At 49.4% G+C, this 13,273-nt stretch overlaps 36 non-coding genes across 36 annotated transcripts; all 36 read right to left on the reverse strand.

The window, feature by feature from the left end:
- Positions 1-165: 165 nt before the first annotated feature.
- On the reverse strand, positions 166-284 carry LOC149756244 (5S ribosomal RNA). The gene has a single exon (XR_016408937.1). It is a non-coding gene; the product is annotated as a 5S ribosomal RNA (ribosomal RNA).
- A 246-nt stretch (positions 285-530) lies between these two features.
- Positions 531-649, reverse strand: LOC149756245 (5S ribosomal RNA). The gene has a single exon (XR_016408190.1). It is a non-coding gene; the product is annotated as a 5S ribosomal RNA (ribosomal RNA).
- A 246-nt stretch (positions 650-895) lies between these two features.
- Positions 896-1,014, reverse strand: LOC149756246 (5S ribosomal RNA). Its single transcript, XR_016404218.1, has one exon. It is a non-coding gene; the product is annotated as a 5S ribosomal RNA (ribosomal RNA).
- Positions 1,015-1,260: 246 nt separating this feature from the next.
- LOC149756247 (5S ribosomal RNA) lies at positions 1,261-1,379 on the reverse strand. The gene has a single exon (XR_016412139.1). It is a non-coding gene; the product is annotated as a 5S ribosomal RNA (ribosomal RNA).
- A 248-nt stretch (positions 1,380-1,627) lies between these two features.
- LOC149756248 (5S ribosomal RNA) lies at positions 1,628-1,746 on the reverse strand. Its single transcript, XR_016402318.1, has one exon. It is a non-coding gene; the product is annotated as a 5S ribosomal RNA (ribosomal RNA).
- A 246-nt stretch (positions 1,747-1,992) lies between these two features.
- On the reverse strand, positions 1,993-2,111 carry LOC149756249 (5S ribosomal RNA). The gene has a single exon (XR_016408938.1). It is a non-coding gene; the product is annotated as a 5S ribosomal RNA (ribosomal RNA).
- Positions 2,112-2,357: 246 nt separating this feature from the next.
- LOC149756250 (5S ribosomal RNA) lies at positions 2,358-2,476 on the reverse strand. Its single transcript, XR_016408192.1, has one exon. It is a non-coding gene; the product is annotated as a 5S ribosomal RNA (ribosomal RNA).
- A 246-nt stretch (positions 2,477-2,722) lies between these two features.
- On the reverse strand, positions 2,723-2,841 carry LOC149756251 (5S ribosomal RNA). Its single transcript, XR_016404219.1, has one exon. It is a non-coding gene; the product is annotated as a 5S ribosomal RNA (ribosomal RNA).
- A 246-nt stretch (positions 2,842-3,087) lies between these two features.
- LOC149756252 (5S ribosomal RNA) lies at positions 3,088-3,206 on the reverse strand. Its single transcript, XR_016412150.1, has one exon. It is a non-coding gene; the product is annotated as a 5S ribosomal RNA (ribosomal RNA).
- A 247-nt stretch (positions 3,207-3,453) lies between these two features.
- Positions 3,454-3,572, reverse strand: LOC149756253 (5S ribosomal RNA). Its single transcript, XR_016401729.1, has one exon. It is a non-coding gene; the product is annotated as a 5S ribosomal RNA (ribosomal RNA).
- A 246-nt stretch (positions 3,573-3,818) lies between these two features.
- On the reverse strand, positions 3,819-3,937 carry LOC149756254 (5S ribosomal RNA). The gene has a single exon (XR_016405460.1). It is a non-coding gene; the product is annotated as a 5S ribosomal RNA (ribosomal RNA).
- Positions 3,938-4,184: 247 nt separating this feature from the next.
- LOC149756255 (5S ribosomal RNA) lies at positions 4,185-4,303 on the reverse strand. The gene has a single exon (XR_016412161.1). It is a non-coding gene; the product is annotated as a 5S ribosomal RNA (ribosomal RNA).
- Positions 4,304-4,550: 247 nt separating this feature from the next.
- LOC149756256 (5S ribosomal RNA) lies at positions 4,551-4,669 on the reverse strand. Its single transcript, XR_016406551.1, has one exon. It is a non-coding gene; the product is annotated as a 5S ribosomal RNA (ribosomal RNA).
- Positions 4,670-4,915: 246 nt separating this feature from the next.
- LOC149756257 (5S ribosomal RNA) lies at positions 4,916-5,034 on the reverse strand. Its single transcript, XR_016404220.1, has one exon. It is a non-coding gene; the product is annotated as a 5S ribosomal RNA (ribosomal RNA).
- A 246-nt stretch (positions 5,035-5,280) lies between these two features.
- LOC149756258 (5S ribosomal RNA) lies at positions 5,281-5,399 on the reverse strand. The gene has a single exon (XR_016401431.1). It is a non-coding gene; the product is annotated as a 5S ribosomal RNA (ribosomal RNA).
- A 246-nt stretch (positions 5,400-5,645) lies between these two features.
- Positions 5,646-5,764, reverse strand: LOC149756259 (5S ribosomal RNA). The gene has a single exon (XR_016408193.1). It is a non-coding gene; the product is annotated as a 5S ribosomal RNA (ribosomal RNA).
- Positions 5,765-6,010: 246 nt separating this feature from the next.
- LOC149756260 (5S ribosomal RNA) lies at positions 6,011-6,129 on the reverse strand. The gene has a single exon (XR_016404221.1). It is a non-coding gene; the product is annotated as a 5S ribosomal RNA (ribosomal RNA).
- Positions 6,130-6,375: 246 nt separating this feature from the next.
- Positions 6,376-6,494, reverse strand: LOC149756261 (5S ribosomal RNA). The gene has a single exon (XR_016412172.1). It is a non-coding gene; the product is annotated as a 5S ribosomal RNA (ribosomal RNA).
- A 247-nt stretch (positions 6,495-6,741) lies between these two features.
- LOC149756262 (5S ribosomal RNA) lies at positions 6,742-6,860 on the reverse strand. Its single transcript, XR_016401730.1, has one exon. It is a non-coding gene; the product is annotated as a 5S ribosomal RNA (ribosomal RNA).
- Positions 6,861-7,106: 246 nt separating this feature from the next.
- Positions 7,107-7,225, reverse strand: LOC149756263 (5S ribosomal RNA). The gene has a single exon (XR_016405461.1). It is a non-coding gene; the product is annotated as a 5S ribosomal RNA (ribosomal RNA).
- A 247-nt stretch (positions 7,226-7,472) lies between these two features.
- LOC149756264 (5S ribosomal RNA) lies at positions 7,473-7,591 on the reverse strand. Its single transcript, XR_016412184.1, has one exon. It is a non-coding gene; the product is annotated as a 5S ribosomal RNA (ribosomal RNA).
- A 246-nt stretch (positions 7,592-7,837) lies between these two features.
- LOC149756265 (5S ribosomal RNA) lies at positions 7,838-7,956 on the reverse strand. The gene has a single exon (XR_016408663.1). It is a non-coding gene; the product is annotated as a 5S ribosomal RNA (ribosomal RNA).
- A 246-nt stretch (positions 7,957-8,202) lies between these two features.
- Positions 8,203-8,321, reverse strand: LOC149756266 (5S ribosomal RNA). The gene has a single exon (XR_016406804.1). It is a non-coding gene; the product is annotated as a 5S ribosomal RNA (ribosomal RNA).
- Positions 8,322-8,567: 246 nt separating this feature from the next.
- On the reverse strand, positions 8,568-8,686 carry LOC149756267 (5S ribosomal RNA). The gene has a single exon (XR_016412195.1). It is a non-coding gene; the product is annotated as a 5S ribosomal RNA (ribosomal RNA).
- Positions 8,687-8,934: 248 nt separating this feature from the next.
- On the reverse strand, positions 8,935-9,053 carry LOC149756268 (5S ribosomal RNA). The gene has a single exon (XR_016401731.1). It is a non-coding gene; the product is annotated as a 5S ribosomal RNA (ribosomal RNA).
- A 246-nt stretch (positions 9,054-9,299) lies between these two features.
- Positions 9,300-9,418, reverse strand: LOC149756269 (5S ribosomal RNA). Its single transcript, XR_016405462.1, has one exon. It is a non-coding gene; the product is annotated as a 5S ribosomal RNA (ribosomal RNA).
- A 247-nt stretch (positions 9,419-9,665) lies between these two features.
- On the reverse strand, positions 9,666-9,784 carry LOC149756270 (5S ribosomal RNA). Its single transcript, XR_016412206.1, has one exon. It is a non-coding gene; the product is annotated as a 5S ribosomal RNA (ribosomal RNA).
- Positions 9,785-10,030: 246 nt separating this feature from the next.
- LOC149756271 (5S ribosomal RNA) lies at positions 10,031-10,149 on the reverse strand. Its single transcript, XR_016408664.1, has one exon. It is a non-coding gene; the product is annotated as a 5S ribosomal RNA (ribosomal RNA).
- A 246-nt stretch (positions 10,150-10,395) lies between these two features.
- Positions 10,396-10,514, reverse strand: LOC149756272 (5S ribosomal RNA). The gene has a single exon (XR_016406805.1). It is a non-coding gene; the product is annotated as a 5S ribosomal RNA (ribosomal RNA).
- A 246-nt stretch (positions 10,515-10,760) lies between these two features.
- On the reverse strand, positions 10,761-10,879 carry LOC149756273 (5S ribosomal RNA). The gene has a single exon (XR_016412217.1). It is a non-coding gene; the product is annotated as a 5S ribosomal RNA (ribosomal RNA).
- A 248-nt stretch (positions 10,880-11,127) lies between these two features.
- Positions 11,128-11,246, reverse strand: LOC149756274 (5S ribosomal RNA). The gene has a single exon (XR_016401732.1). It is a non-coding gene; the product is annotated as a 5S ribosomal RNA (ribosomal RNA).
- Positions 11,247-11,491: 245 nt separating this feature from the next.
- LOC149756275 (5S ribosomal RNA) lies at positions 11,492-11,610 on the reverse strand. The gene has a single exon (XR_016405463.1). It is a non-coding gene; the product is annotated as a 5S ribosomal RNA (ribosomal RNA).
- Positions 11,611-11,857: 247 nt separating this feature from the next.
- LOC149756276 (5S ribosomal RNA) lies at positions 11,858-11,976 on the reverse strand. The gene has a single exon (XR_016412228.1). It is a non-coding gene; the product is annotated as a 5S ribosomal RNA (ribosomal RNA).
- A 247-nt stretch (positions 11,977-12,223) lies between these two features.
- LOC149756277 (5S ribosomal RNA) lies at positions 12,224-12,342 on the reverse strand. The gene has a single exon (XR_016402083.1). It is a non-coding gene; the product is annotated as a 5S ribosomal RNA (ribosomal RNA).
- Positions 12,343-12,590: 248 nt separating this feature from the next.
- On the reverse strand, positions 12,591-12,709 carry LOC149756278 (5S ribosomal RNA). The gene has a single exon (XR_016404922.1). It is a non-coding gene; the product is annotated as a 5S ribosomal RNA (ribosomal RNA).
- Positions 12,710-12,955: 246 nt separating this feature from the next.
- Positions 12,956-13,074, reverse strand: LOC149756279 (5S ribosomal RNA). Its single transcript, XR_016405464.1, has one exon. It is a non-coding gene; the product is annotated as a 5S ribosomal RNA (ribosomal RNA).
- Between the last annotated feature and the right edge of the window lie 199 nt (positions 13,075-13,273).

Raw genomic sequence — 13,273 nt, forward strand, 5'->3', positions numbered from 1 at the left:
CTGGCGTAGGATTCAACGCGCTGTTCCGCTATGCGGCATGGCACCGCGAGTCTCCGGACTCAGTTTATTTTCGGGGGAAAAAAATTATCCGAAGAGGAAAAGCCAAAAGCCGAAAAATAAAAAATAAATGTTATCAAAAAATAAAAAAGCGGGCAAAAAATAAAAGGGGTGCAACACGAGGACTTTCCAGGGGGTCACCCATCCTAGTACTACTCTCGCCGAAGCACGCTTAACTGCAGAGTTCTGATGGGATCCGGTGCATTAGTGCTGGTATGATCGCACCCATGACATGCCCTTCAAAACTCCCTTTTATGACAAAGCAGCAGACCTCGACGGCCCGAGACATTCGCGCTGCCGGGGCCGTTCTGGCGTATGATTCAACGCGCTGTTCCGCTATGCGGCATGGCACCGCCAGTCTCCGGACTCAGTTTATTTTCGGAGGGAAAAAATTATCCGAAGAGGAAAAGCCAAAAGCCAAAAAATTAAAAATAAATATTATCAAAAAATAAAAAAGCGGGCAAAAAATAAAAAGGGTGCAAGACGAGGACTTCCCAGGGGGTCACCCATCCTAGTACTTCTCTCGCCCAAGCACGCTTAACTGCGGAGTTATGATGGGATCCGGTGCATTAGTGCTGGTATGATCGCACCCATGGCATGCCCTTCGAAACTCCCTTTTATGACAAAGCAGCAGACCGCGACGGCCCGAGACATTCGCGCTGCCGGGGCCGTTCTGGCGTAGGATTCAACGCGCTGTTCCGCTATGCGGCATGGCACCGCCAGTCTCCGGACTCAGTTTATTTTCGAAAAAAAAAAATTATCCGAAGAGGAAAAGCCAAAAGCCGAAAAATTAAAAATAAATATTATCAAAAAATAAAAAAGCGGGCAAAAAATAAAAAGGGTGCAACACGAGGACTTCCCAGGGGGTCACCCATCCTAGTACTACTCTCGCCCAAGCACGCTTAACTGCGGAGTTCTGATCGGATCCGGTGCATTAGTGCTGGTATGATCGCACCCATGACATGCCCTTCGAAACTCCCTTTTATGACAAAGCAGCAGACCTCGACGGCCCGAGGCATTCGCGCTGCCGGGGCCGTTCTGGCGTAGGATTCAACGCGCTGTTCCGCTATGCGGCATGGCACCGCGAGTCTCCGGACTCAGTTTATTTTCGGGGGAAAAAAATTATCCGAAGTGGAAAAGCCAAAAGCCGGAAAATTAAAAATAAATATTATCAAAAAATAAAAAAGCGGGCAAAAAATAAAAGGGGTGCAACACGAGGACTTCCCAGGGGGTCACCCATCCTAGTACTACTCTCGCCCAAGCACGCTTAACTGCGGAGTTCTGATGGGATCCGGTGCATTAGTGCTGGTATGATCGCACCCATGACATGCCCATCGAAACTCCCTTTTATGACAAAGCAGCAGACCTCGACGGCCCGAGACATTCGCGCCGCCGGGGCCGTTCTGGCGTAGGATTCAACGCGCTGGTCCCGCTATGCGGCATGGCACCGCCAGTCTCCGGACTCAGTTTATTTTCGGGGAAAAAAAATTATCCGAAGAGGAAAAGCCAAAAGCCGAAAAATTAAAAATAAATATTATCAAAAAATAAAAAAGTGGAGAAGAAAATAAAAAGGGTGCAACACGAGGACTTCCTAGGGGGTCACCCATCCTAGTACTACTCTCGCCCAAGCACGCTTAACTGCGGAGTTCTGATGGGATCCGGTGCATTAGTGCTGGTATGATCGCACCCATGACATGCCCTTCGAAACTCCCTTTTATGACAATGCAGCAGACCTCGACGGCCCGAGACATTCGCGCTGCCGGGGCCGTTCTGGCGTAGGATTCAACGCGCTGTTCCGCTATGCGGCATGGCACCGCGAGTCTCCGGACTCAGTTTATTTTCGGGGGAAAAAAATTATCCGAAGAGGAAAAGCCAAAAGCCGAAAAATAAAAAATAAATGTTATCAAAAAATAAAAAAGCGGGCAAAAAATAAAAGGGGTGCAACACGAGGACTTTCCAGGGGGTCACCCATCCTAGTACTACTCTCGCCGAAGCACGCTTAACTGCAGAGTTCTGATGGGATCCGGTGCATTAGTGCTGGTATGATCGCACCCATGACATGCCCTTCAAAACTCCCTTTTATGACAAAGCAGCAGACCTCGACGGCCCGAGACATTCGCGCTGCCGGGGCCGTTCTGGCGTATGATTCAACGCGCTGTTCCGCTATGCGGCATGGCACCGCCAGTCTCCGGACTCAGTTTATTTTCGGAGGGAAAAAATTATCCGAAGAGGAAAAGCCAAAAGCCAAAAAATTAAAAATAAATATTATCAAAAAATAAAAAAGCGGGCAAAAAATAAAAAGGGTGCAAGACGAGGACTTCCCAGGGGGTCACCCATCCTAGTACTTCTCTCGCCCAAGCACGCTTAACTGCGGAGTTATGATGGGATCCGGTGCATTAGTGCTGGTATGATCGCACCCATGGCATGCCCTTCGAAACTCCCTTTTATGACAAAGCAGCAGACCGCGACGGCCCGAGACATTCGCGCTGCCGGGGCCGTTCTGGCGTAGGATTCAACGCGCTGTTCCGCTATGCGGCATGGCACCGCCAGTCTCCGGACTCAGTTTATTTTCGAAAAAAAAAAATTATCCGAAGAGGAAAAGCCAAAAGCCGAAAAATTAAAAATAAATATTATCAAAAAATAAAAAAGCGGGCAAAAAATAAAAAGGGTGCAACACGAGGACTTCCCAGGGGGTCACCCATCCTAGTACTACTCTCGCCCAAGCACGCTTAACTGCGGAGTTCTGATCGGATCCGGTGCATTAGTGCTGGTATGATCGCACCCATGACATGCCCTTCGAAACTCCCTTTTATGACAAAGCAGCAGACCTCGACGGCCCGAGGCATTCGCGCTGCCGGGGCCGTTCTGGCGTAGGATTCAACGCGCTGTTCCGCTATGCGGCATGGCACCGCGAGTCTCCGGACTCAGTTTATTTTCGGGGGAAAAAAATTATCCGAAGTGGAAAAGCCAAAAGCCGGAAAATTAAAAATAAATATTATCAAAAAATAAAAAAGCGGGCAAAAAATAAAAGGGGTGCAACACGAGGACTTCCCAGGGGGTCACCCATCCTAGTACTACTCTCGCCCAAGCACGCTTAACTGCGGAGTTCTGATGGGATCCGGTGCATTAGTGCTGGTATGATCGCACCCATGACATGCCCATCGAAACTCCCTTTTATGACAAAGCAGCAGACCTCGACGGCCCGAGACATTCGCGCCGCCGGGGCCGTTCTGGCGTAGGATTCAACGCGCTGGTCCCGCTATGCGGCATGGCACCGCCAGTCTCCGGACTCAGTTTATTTTCGGAGGAAAAAAATTATCCGAGAGGAAAAGCCAAAAGCCGAAAAATTAAAAATAAATATTATCAAAAAATAAAAAATTGGAGAAAAAAATAAAAAGGGTGCAACACGAGGACTTCCCCGGGGGTCACCCATCCTAGTACTACTCTCGCCCAAGCACGCTTAACTGCGGAGTTCTGATGGGATCCGGTGCATTAGTGCTGGTATGATCGCACCCATGACATGCCCTTCGAAACTCCCTTTTATGACAAAGCAGCAGACCTCGACGGCCCGAGACATTCGCGCTGCCGGGGCCGTTCTGGCATAGGATTCAACGTGCTGTTCCGCTATGCGGCATGGCACCGCGAGTCTCCGGACTCAGTTTATTTTCGGGGGAAAAAAATTATCCGAAGAGGAAAAGCCAAAAGCCGAAAAATTAAAAATAAATATTATCAAAAAATAAAAAAGCGGGCAAAAAATAAAAGGGGTGCAACACGAGGACTTCCCAGGGGGTCACCCATCCTAGTATTACTCTCGCCCAAGCACGCTTAACTGCAGAGTTCTGATGGGATCCGGTGCATTAGTGCTGGTATGATCGCACCCATGACATGCCCATCGAAACTCCCTTTTATGACAAAGCAGCAGACCTCGACGGCCCGAGACATTCGCGCCGCCGGGGCCGTTCTGGCGTAGGATTCAACGCGCTGGTCCCGCTATGCGGCATGGCACCGCCAGTCTCCGGACTCAGTTTATTTTCGGGGGAAAAAAATTATCCGAAGTGGAAAAGCCAAAAGCCAGAAAATTAAAAATAAATATTATCAAAAAATAAAAAAGCGGGCAAAAAATAAAAGGGGTGCAACACGAGGACTTCCCAGGGGGTCACCCATCCTAGTACTACTCTCGCCCAAGCACGCTTAACTGCGGAGTTCTGATGGGATCCGGTGCATTAGTGCTGGTATGATCGCACCCATGATATGCCCTTCGAAACTCCCTTTTATGACAAAGCAGCAGACCTCGACGGCCCGAGACATTCACGCTGCCGGGGCCGTTCTGGCGTAGGATTCAACGCGCTGGTCCCGCTATGCGGCATGGCACCGCTAGTCTCCGGACTCAGTTTATTGTCGGGGAAAAAAAATTATCCGAAGAGGAAAAGCCAAAAGCCAAAAAATTAAAAATAAATATTATCAAAAAATAAAAAAGCGGGCAAAAAATAAAAAGGGTGCAACACGAGGACTTCCCAGGGGGTCACCCATCCTAGTACTTCTCTCGCCCAAGCACGCTTAACTGCGGAGTTATGATGGGATCCGGTGCATTAGTGCTGGTATGATCGCACCCATGGCATGCCCTTCGAAACTCCCTTTTATGACAAAGCAGCAGACCGCGACGGCCCGAGACATTCGCGCTGCCGGGGCCGTTCTGGCGTAGGATTCAACGCGCTGTTCCGCTATGCGGCATGGCACCGCCAGTCTCCGGACTCAGTTTATTTTCGAAAAAAAAAAATTATCCGAAGAGGAAAAGCCAAAAGCCGAAAAATTAAAAATAAATATTATCAAAAAATAAAAAAGCGGGCAAAAAATAAAAAGGGTGCAACACGAGGACTTCCCAGGGGGTCACCCATCCTAGTACTACTCTCGCCCAAGCACGCTTAACTGCGGAGTTCTGATCGGATCCGGTGCATTAGTGCTGGTATGATCGCACCCATGACATGCCCTTCGAAACTCCCTTTTATGACAAAGCAGCAGACCTCGACGGCCCGAGGCATTCGCGCTGCCGGGGCCGTTCTGGCGTAGGATTCAACGCGCTGTTCCGCTATGCGGCATGGCACCGCGAGTCTCCGGACTCAGTTTATTTTCGGGGGAAAAAAATTATCCGAAGTGGAAAAGCCAAAAGCCGGAAAATTAAAAATAAATATTATCAAAAAATAAAAAAGCGGGCAAAAAATAAAAGGGGTGCAACACGAGGACTTCCCAGGGGGTCACCCATCCTAGTACTACTCTCGCCCAAGCACGCTTAACTGCAGAGTTCTGATGGGATCCGGTGCATTAGTGCTGGTATGATCGCACCCATGACATGCCCTTCAAAACTCCCTTTTATGACAAAGCAGCAGACCTCGACGGCCCGAGACATTCGCGCTGCCGGGGCCGTTCTGGCGTATGATTCAACGCGCTGTTCCGCTATGCGGCATGGCACCGCCAGTCTCCGGACTCAGTTTATTTTCGGAGGGAAAAAATTATCCGAAGAGGAAAAGCCAAAAGCCAAAAAATTAAAAATAAATATTATCAAAAAATAAAAAAGCGGGCAAAAAATAAAAAGGGTGCAAGACGAGGACTTCCCAGGGGGTCACCCATCCTAGTACTTCTCTCGCCCAAGCACGCTTAACTGCGGAGTTATGATGGGATCCGGTGCATTAGTGCTGGTATGATCGCACCCATGGCATGCCCTTCGAAACTCCCTTTTATGACAAAGCAGCAGACCGCGACGGCCCGAGACATTCGCGCTGCCGGGGCCGTTCTGGCGTAGGATTCAACGCGCTGTTCCGCTATGCGGCATGGCACCGCCAGTCTCCGGACTCAGTTTATTTTCGAAAAAAAAAAATTATCCGAAGAGGAAAAGCCAAAAGCCGAAAAATTAAAAATAAATATTATCAAAAAATAAAAAAGCGGGCAAAAAATAAAAAGGGTGCAACACGAGGACTTCCCAGGGGGTCACCCATCCTAGTACTACTCTCGCCCAAGCACGCTTAACTGCGGAGTTCTGATCGGATCCGGTGCATTAGTGCTGGTATGATCGCACCCATGACATGCCCTTCGAAACTCCCTTTTATGACAAAGCAGCAGACCTCGACGGCCCGAGGCATTCGCGCTGCCGGGGCCGTTCTGGCGTAGGATTCAACGCGCTGTTCCGCTATGCGGCATGGCACCGCGAGTCTCCGGACTCAGTTTATTTTCGGGGGAAAAAAATTATCCGAAGTGGAAAAGCCAAAAGCCGGAAAATTAAAAATAAATATTATCAAAAAATAAAAAAGCGGGCAAAAAATAAAAGGGGTGCAACACGAGGACTTCCCAGGGGGTCACCCATCCTAGTACTACTCTCGCCCAAGCACGCTTAACTGCGGAGTTCTGATGGGATCCGGTGCATTAGTGCTGGTATGATCGCACCCATGACATGCCCATCGAAACTCCCTTTTATGACAAAGCAGCAGACCTCGACGGCCCGAGACATTCGCGCCGCCGGGGCCGTTCTGGCGTAGGATTCAACGCGCTGGTCCCGCTATGCGGCATGGCACCGCCAGTCTCCGGACTCAGTTTATTTTCGGAGGAAAAAAATTATCCGAGAGGAAAAGCCAAAAGCCGAAAAATTAAAAATAAATATTATCAAAAAATAAAAAATTGGAGAAAAAAATAAAAAGGGTGCAACACGAGGACTTCCCCGGGGGTCACCCATCCTAGTACTACTCTCGCCCAAGCACGCTTAACTGCGGAGTTCTGATGGGATCCGGTGCATTAGTGCTGGTATGATCGCACCCATGACATGCCCTTCGAAACTCCCTTTTATGACAAAGCAGCAGACCTCGACGGCCCGAGACATTCGCGCTGCCGGGGCCGTTCTGGCATAGGATTCAACGTGCTGTTCCGCTATGCGGCATGGCACCGCGAGTCTCCGGACTCAGTTTATTTTCGGGGGAAAAAAATTATCCGAAGAGGAAAAGCCAAAAGCCGAAAAATTAAAAATAAATATTATCAAAAAATAAAAAAGCGGGCAAAAAATAAAAGGGGTGCAACACGAGGACTTCCCAGGGGGTCACCCATCCTAGTATTACTCTCGCCCAAGCACGCTTAACTGCAGAGTTCTGATGGGATCCGGTGCATTAGTGCTGGTATGATCGCACCCATGACATGCCCATCGAAACTCCCTTTTATGACAAAGCAGCAGACCTCGACGGCCCGAGACATTCGCGCCGCCGGGGCCGTTCTGGCGTAGGATTCAACGCGCTGGTCCCGCTATGCGGCATGGCACCGCCAGTCTCCGGACTCAGTTTATTTTCGGGGGAAAAAAATTATCCGAAGTGGAAAAGCCAAAAGCCAGAAAATTAAAAATAAATATTATCAAAAAATAAAAAAGCGGGCAAAAAATAAAAGGGGTGCAACACGAGGACTTCCCAGGGGGTCACCCATCCTAGTACTACTCTCGCCCAAGCACGCTTAACTGCGGAGTTCTGATGGGATCCGGTGCATTAGTGCTGGTATGATCGCACCCATGACATGCCCATCGAAACTCCCTTTTATGACAAAGCAGCAGACCTCGACGGCCCGAGACATTCGCGCTGCCGGGGCCGTTCTGGCGTATGATTCAACGCGCTGTTCCGCTATGCGGCATGGCACCGCCAGTCTCCGGACTCAGTTTATTTTCGGGGGGAAAAAATTATCCGAAGAGGAAAAGCCAAAAGCCAAAAAATTAAAAATAAATATTATCAAAAAATAAAAAAGCGGGCAAAAAATAAAAAGGGTGCAACACGAGGACTTCCCAGGGGGTCACCCATCCTAGTACTTCTCTCGCCCAAGCACGCTTAACTGCGGAGTTATGATGGGATCTGGTGCATTAGTGCTGGTATGATCGCACCCATGGCATGCCCTTCGAAACTCCCTTTTATGACAAAGCAGCAGACCGCGACGGCCCGAGACATTCGCGCTGCCGGGGCCGTTCTGGCGTAGGATTCAACGCGCTGTTCCGCTATGCGGCATGGCACCGCCAGTCTCCGGACTCAGTTTATTTTCGGAAAAAAAAAATTATCCGAAGAGGAAAAGCCAAAAGCCGAAAAATTAAAAATAAATATTATCAAAAAATAAAAAAGCGGGCAAAAAATAAAAAGGGTGCAACACGAGGACTTCCCAGGGGGTCACCCATCCTAGTACTACTCTCGCCCAAGCACGCTTAACTGCGGAGTTCTGATCGAATCCGGTGCATTAGTGCTGGTATGATCGCACCCATGACATGCCCTTCGAAACTCCCTTTTATGACAAAGCAGCAGACCTCGACGGCCCGAGGCATTCGCGCTGCCGGGGCCGTTCTGGCGTAGGATTCAACGCGCTGTTCCGCTATGCGGCATGGCACCGCGAGTCTCCGGACTCAGTTTATTTTCGGGGGAAAAAAATTATCCGAAGTGGAAAAGCCAAAAGCCGGAAAATTAAAAATAAATATTATCAAAAAATAAAAAAGCGGGCAAAAAATAAAAGGGGTGCAACACGAGGACTTCCCAGGGGGTCACCCATCCTAGTACTACTCTCGCCCAAGCACGCTTAACTGCGGAGTTCTGATGGGATCCGGTGCATTAGTGCTGGTATGATCGCACCCATGACATGCCCATCGAAACTCCCTTTTATGACAAAGCAGCAGACCTCGACGGCCCGAGACATTCGCGCCGCCGGGGCCGTTCTAGCGTAGGATTCAACGCGCTGGTCCCGCTATGCGGCATGGCACCGCCAGTCTCCGGACTCAGTTTATTTTCGGAGGAAAAAAATTATCCGAAGAGGAAAAGCCAAAAGCCGAAAAATTAAAAATAAATATTATCAAAAAATAAAAAATTGGAGAAAAAAATAAAAAGGGTGCAACACGAGGACTTCCCCGGGGGTCACCCATCCTAGTACTACTCTCGCCCAAGCACGCTTAACTGCGGAGTTCTGATGGGATCCGGTGCATTAGTGCTGGTATGATCGCACCCATGACATGCCCTTCGAAACTCCCTTTTATGACAAAGCAGCAGACCTCGACGGCCCGAGACATTCGCGCTGCCGGGGCCGTTCTGGCATAGGATTCAACGTGCTGTTCCGCTATGCGGCATGGCACCGCGAGTCTCCGGACTCAGTTTATTTTCGGGGGAAAAAAATTATCCGAAGAGGAAAAGCCAAAAGCCGAAAAATTAAAAATAAATATTATCAAAAAATAAAAAAGCGGGCAAAAAATAAAAGGGGTGCAACACGAGGACTTCCCAGGGGGTCACCCATCCTAGTATTACTCTCGCCCAAGCACGCTTAACTGCAGAGTTCTGATGGGATCCGGTGCATTAGTGCTGGTATGATCGCACCCATGACATGCCCATCGAAACTCCCTTTTATGACAAAGCAGCAGACCTCGACGGCCCGAGACATTCGCGCCGCCGGGGCCGTTCTGGCGTAGGATTCAACGCGCTGGTCCCGCTATGCGGCATGGCACCGCCAGTCTCCGGACTCAGTTTATTTTCGGGGGAAAAAAATTATCCGAAGTGGAAAAGCCAAAAGCCAGAAAATTAAAAATAAATATTATCAAAAAATAAAAAAGCGGGCAAAAAATAAAAGGGGTGCAACACGAGGACTTCCCAGGGGGTCACCCATCCTAGTACTACTCTCGCCCAAGCACGCTTAACTGCGGAGTTCTGATGGGATCCGGTGCATTAGTGCTGGTATGATCGCACCCATGACATGCCCATCGAAACTCCCTTTTATGACAAAGCAGCAGACCTCGACGGCCCGAGACATTCGCGCTGCCGGGGCCGTTCTGGCGTATGATTCAACGCGCTGTTCCGCTATGCGGCATGGCACCGCCAGTCTCCGGACTCAGTTTATTTTCGGGGGGAAAAAATTATCCGAAGAGGAAAAGCCAAAAGCCAAAAAATTAAAAATAAATATTATCAAAAAATAAAAAAGCGGGCAAAAAATAAAAAGGGTGCAACACGAGGACTTCCCAGGGGGTCACCCATCCTAGTACTTCTCTCGCCCAAGCACGCTTAACTGCGGAGTTATGATGGGATCTGGTGCATTAGTGCTGGTATGATCGCACCCATGGCATGCCCTTCGAAACTCCCTTTTATGACAAAGCAGCAGACCGCGACGGCCCGAGACATTCGCGCTGCCGGGGCCGTTCTGGCGTAGGATTCAACGCGCTGTTCCGCTATGCGGCATGGCACCGCCAGTCTCCGGACTCAGTTTATTTTCGGAAAAAAAAAATTATCCGAAGAGGAAAAGCCAAAAGCCGAAAAATTAAAAATAAATATTATCAAAAAATAAAAAAGCGGGCAAAAAATAAAAAGGGTGCAACACGAGGACTTCCCAGGGGGTCACCCATCCTAGTACTACTCTCGCCCAAGCACGCTTAACTGCGGAGTTCTGATCGAATCCGGTGCATTAGTGCTGGTATGATCGCACCCATGACATGCCCTTCGAAACTCCCTTTTATGACAAAGCAGCAGACCTCGACGGCCCGAGGCATTCGCGCTGCCGGGGCCGTTCTGGCGTAGGATTCAACGCGCTGTTCCGCTATGCGGCATGGCACCGCGAGTCTCCGGACTCAGTTTATTTTCGGGGGAAAAAAATTATCCGAAGTGGAAAAGCCAAAAGCCGGAAAATTAAAAATAAATATTATCAAAAAATAAAAAAGCGGGCAAAAAATAAAAGGGGTGCAACACGAGGACTTCCCAGGGGGTCACCCATCCTAGTACTACTCTCGCCCAAGCACGCTTAACTGCGGAGTTCTGATGGGATCCGGTGCATTAGTGCTGGTATGATCGCACCCATGACATGCCCATCGAAACTCCCTTTTATGACAAAGCAGCAGACCTCGACGGCCCGAGACATTCGCGCCGCCGGGGCCGTTCTAGCGTAGGATTCAACGCGCTGGTCCCGCTATGCGGCATGGCACCGCCAGTCTCCGGACTCAGTTTATTTTCGGAGGAAAAAAATTATCCGAAGAGGAAAAGCCAAAAGCCGAAAAATTAAAAATAAATATTATCAAAAAATAAAAAATTGGAGAAAAAAATAAAAAGGGTGCAACACGAGGACTTCCCCGGGGGTCACCCATCCTAGTACTACTCTCGCCCAAGCACGCTTAACTGCGGAGTTCTGATGGGATCCGGTGCATTAGTGCTGGTATGATCGCACCCATGACATGCCCTTCGAAACTCCCTTTTATGACAAAGCAGCAGACCTCGACGGCCCGAGACATTCGCGCTGCCGGGGCCGTTCTGGCATAGGATTCAACGCGCTGTTCCGCTATGCGGCATGGCACCGCGAGTCTCCGGACTCAGTTTATTTTCGGGGGAAAAAAATTATCCGAAGAGGAAAAGCCAAAAGCCGAAAAATTAAAAATAAATATTATCAAAAAATAAAAAGCGGGCAAAAAATAAAAGGGGTGCAACACGAGGACTTCCCAGGGGGTCACCCATCCTAGTATTACTCTCGCCCAAGCACGCTTAACTGCAGAGTTCTGATGGGATCCGGTGCATTAGTGCTGGTATGATCGCACCCATGACATGCCCATCGAAACTCCCTTTTATGACAAAGCAGCAGACCTCGACGGCCCGAGACATTCGCGCCGCCGGGGCCGTTCTGGCGTAGGATTCAACGCGCTGGTCCCGCTATGCGGCATGGCACCGCCAGTCTCCGGACTCAGTTTATTTTCGGGGGAAAAAAATTATCCGAAGTGGAAAAGCCAAAAGCCAGAAAATTAAAAATAAATATTATCAAAAAATAAAAAAGCTGGCAAAAAATGAAAGGGGTGCAACACGAGGACTTCCCAGGGGGTCACCCATCCTAGTACTACTCTCGCCCAAGCACGCTTAACTGCGGAGTTCTGATGGGATCCGGTGCATTAGTGCTGGTATGATCGCACCCATGACATGCCCATCGAAACTCCCTTTTATGACAAAGCAGCAGACCTCGACGGCCCGAGACATTCGCGCCGCCGGGGCCGTTCTGGCGTAGGATTCAACGCGCTGGTCCCGCTATGCGGCATGGCACCGCCAGTCTCCGGACTCAGTTTATTTTCGGGGGAAAAAAATTATCCGAAGTGGAAAAGCCAAAAGCCAGAAAATTAAAAATAAATATTATCAAAAAATAAAAAAGCGGGCAAAAAATAAAAGGGGTGCAACACGAGGACTTCCCAGGGGGTCACCCATCCTAGTACTACTCTCGCCCAAGCACGCTTAACTGCGGAGTTCTGATGGAATCCGGTGCATTAGTGCTGGTATGATCGCACCCATGACATGCCCATCGAAACTCCCTTTTATGACAAAGCAGCAGACCTCGACGGCCCGAGACATTCGCGCCGCCGGGGCCGTTCTGGCGTAGGATTCAACGCGCTGGTCCCGCTATGCGGCATGGCACCGCCAGTCTCCAGACTCAGTTTATTTTCGGAGGAAAAAAATTATCCGAAAAGGAAAAGCCAAAAGCCGAAAAATTAAAAATAAATATTATCAAAAAATAAAAAATTGGAGAAAAAAATAAAAAGGGTGCAACACGAGGACTTCCCCGGGGGTCACCCATCCTAGTACTACTCTCACCCAAGCACGCTTAACTGCGGAGTTCTGATGGGATCCGGTGCATTAGTGCTGGTATGATCGCACCCATGACATGCCCTTCGAAACTCCCTTTTATGACAAAGCAGCAGACCTCGACGGCCCGAGACATTCGCGCTGCCGGGGCCGTTCTGGCGTAGGATTCAACGCGCTGTTCCGCTATGCGGCATGGCACCGCGAGTCTTCGGACTCAGTTTATTTTCGGGGGAAAAAAATTATCCGAAGAGGAAAAGCCAAAAGCCGAAAAATTAAAAATAAATATTATCAAAAAATAAAAAAGCGGGCAAAAAATAAAAGGGGTGCAACACGAGGACTTCCCAGGGGGTCACCCATCCTAGTATTACTCTCGCCCAAGCACGCTTAACTGCAGAGTTCTGATGGGATCCGGTGCATTAGTGCTGGTATGATCGCACCCATGACATGCCCATCGAAACTCCCTTTTATGACAAAGCAGCAGACCTCGACGGCCCGAGACATTCGCGCCGCCGGGGCCGTTCTGGCGTAGGATTCAACGCGCTGGTCCCGCTATGCGGCATGGCACCGCCAGTCTCCGGACTCAGTTTATTTTCGGGGGAAAAAAATTATCCGAAGTGGAAAAGCCAAAAGCCAGAAAA

The sequence above is a fragment of the Phoenix dactylifera genome, chromosome 4 (genome assembly GCF_051530095.1).
Source record: "Phoenix dactylifera cultivar Ajwa chromosome 4, Ajwa_hap1_PhDact_Kaust_v1.1, whole genome shotgun sequence".
Taxonomy (NCBI): domain Eukaryota; kingdom Viridiplantae; phylum Streptophyta; class Magnoliopsida; order Arecales; family Arecaceae; genus Phoenix; species Phoenix dactylifera.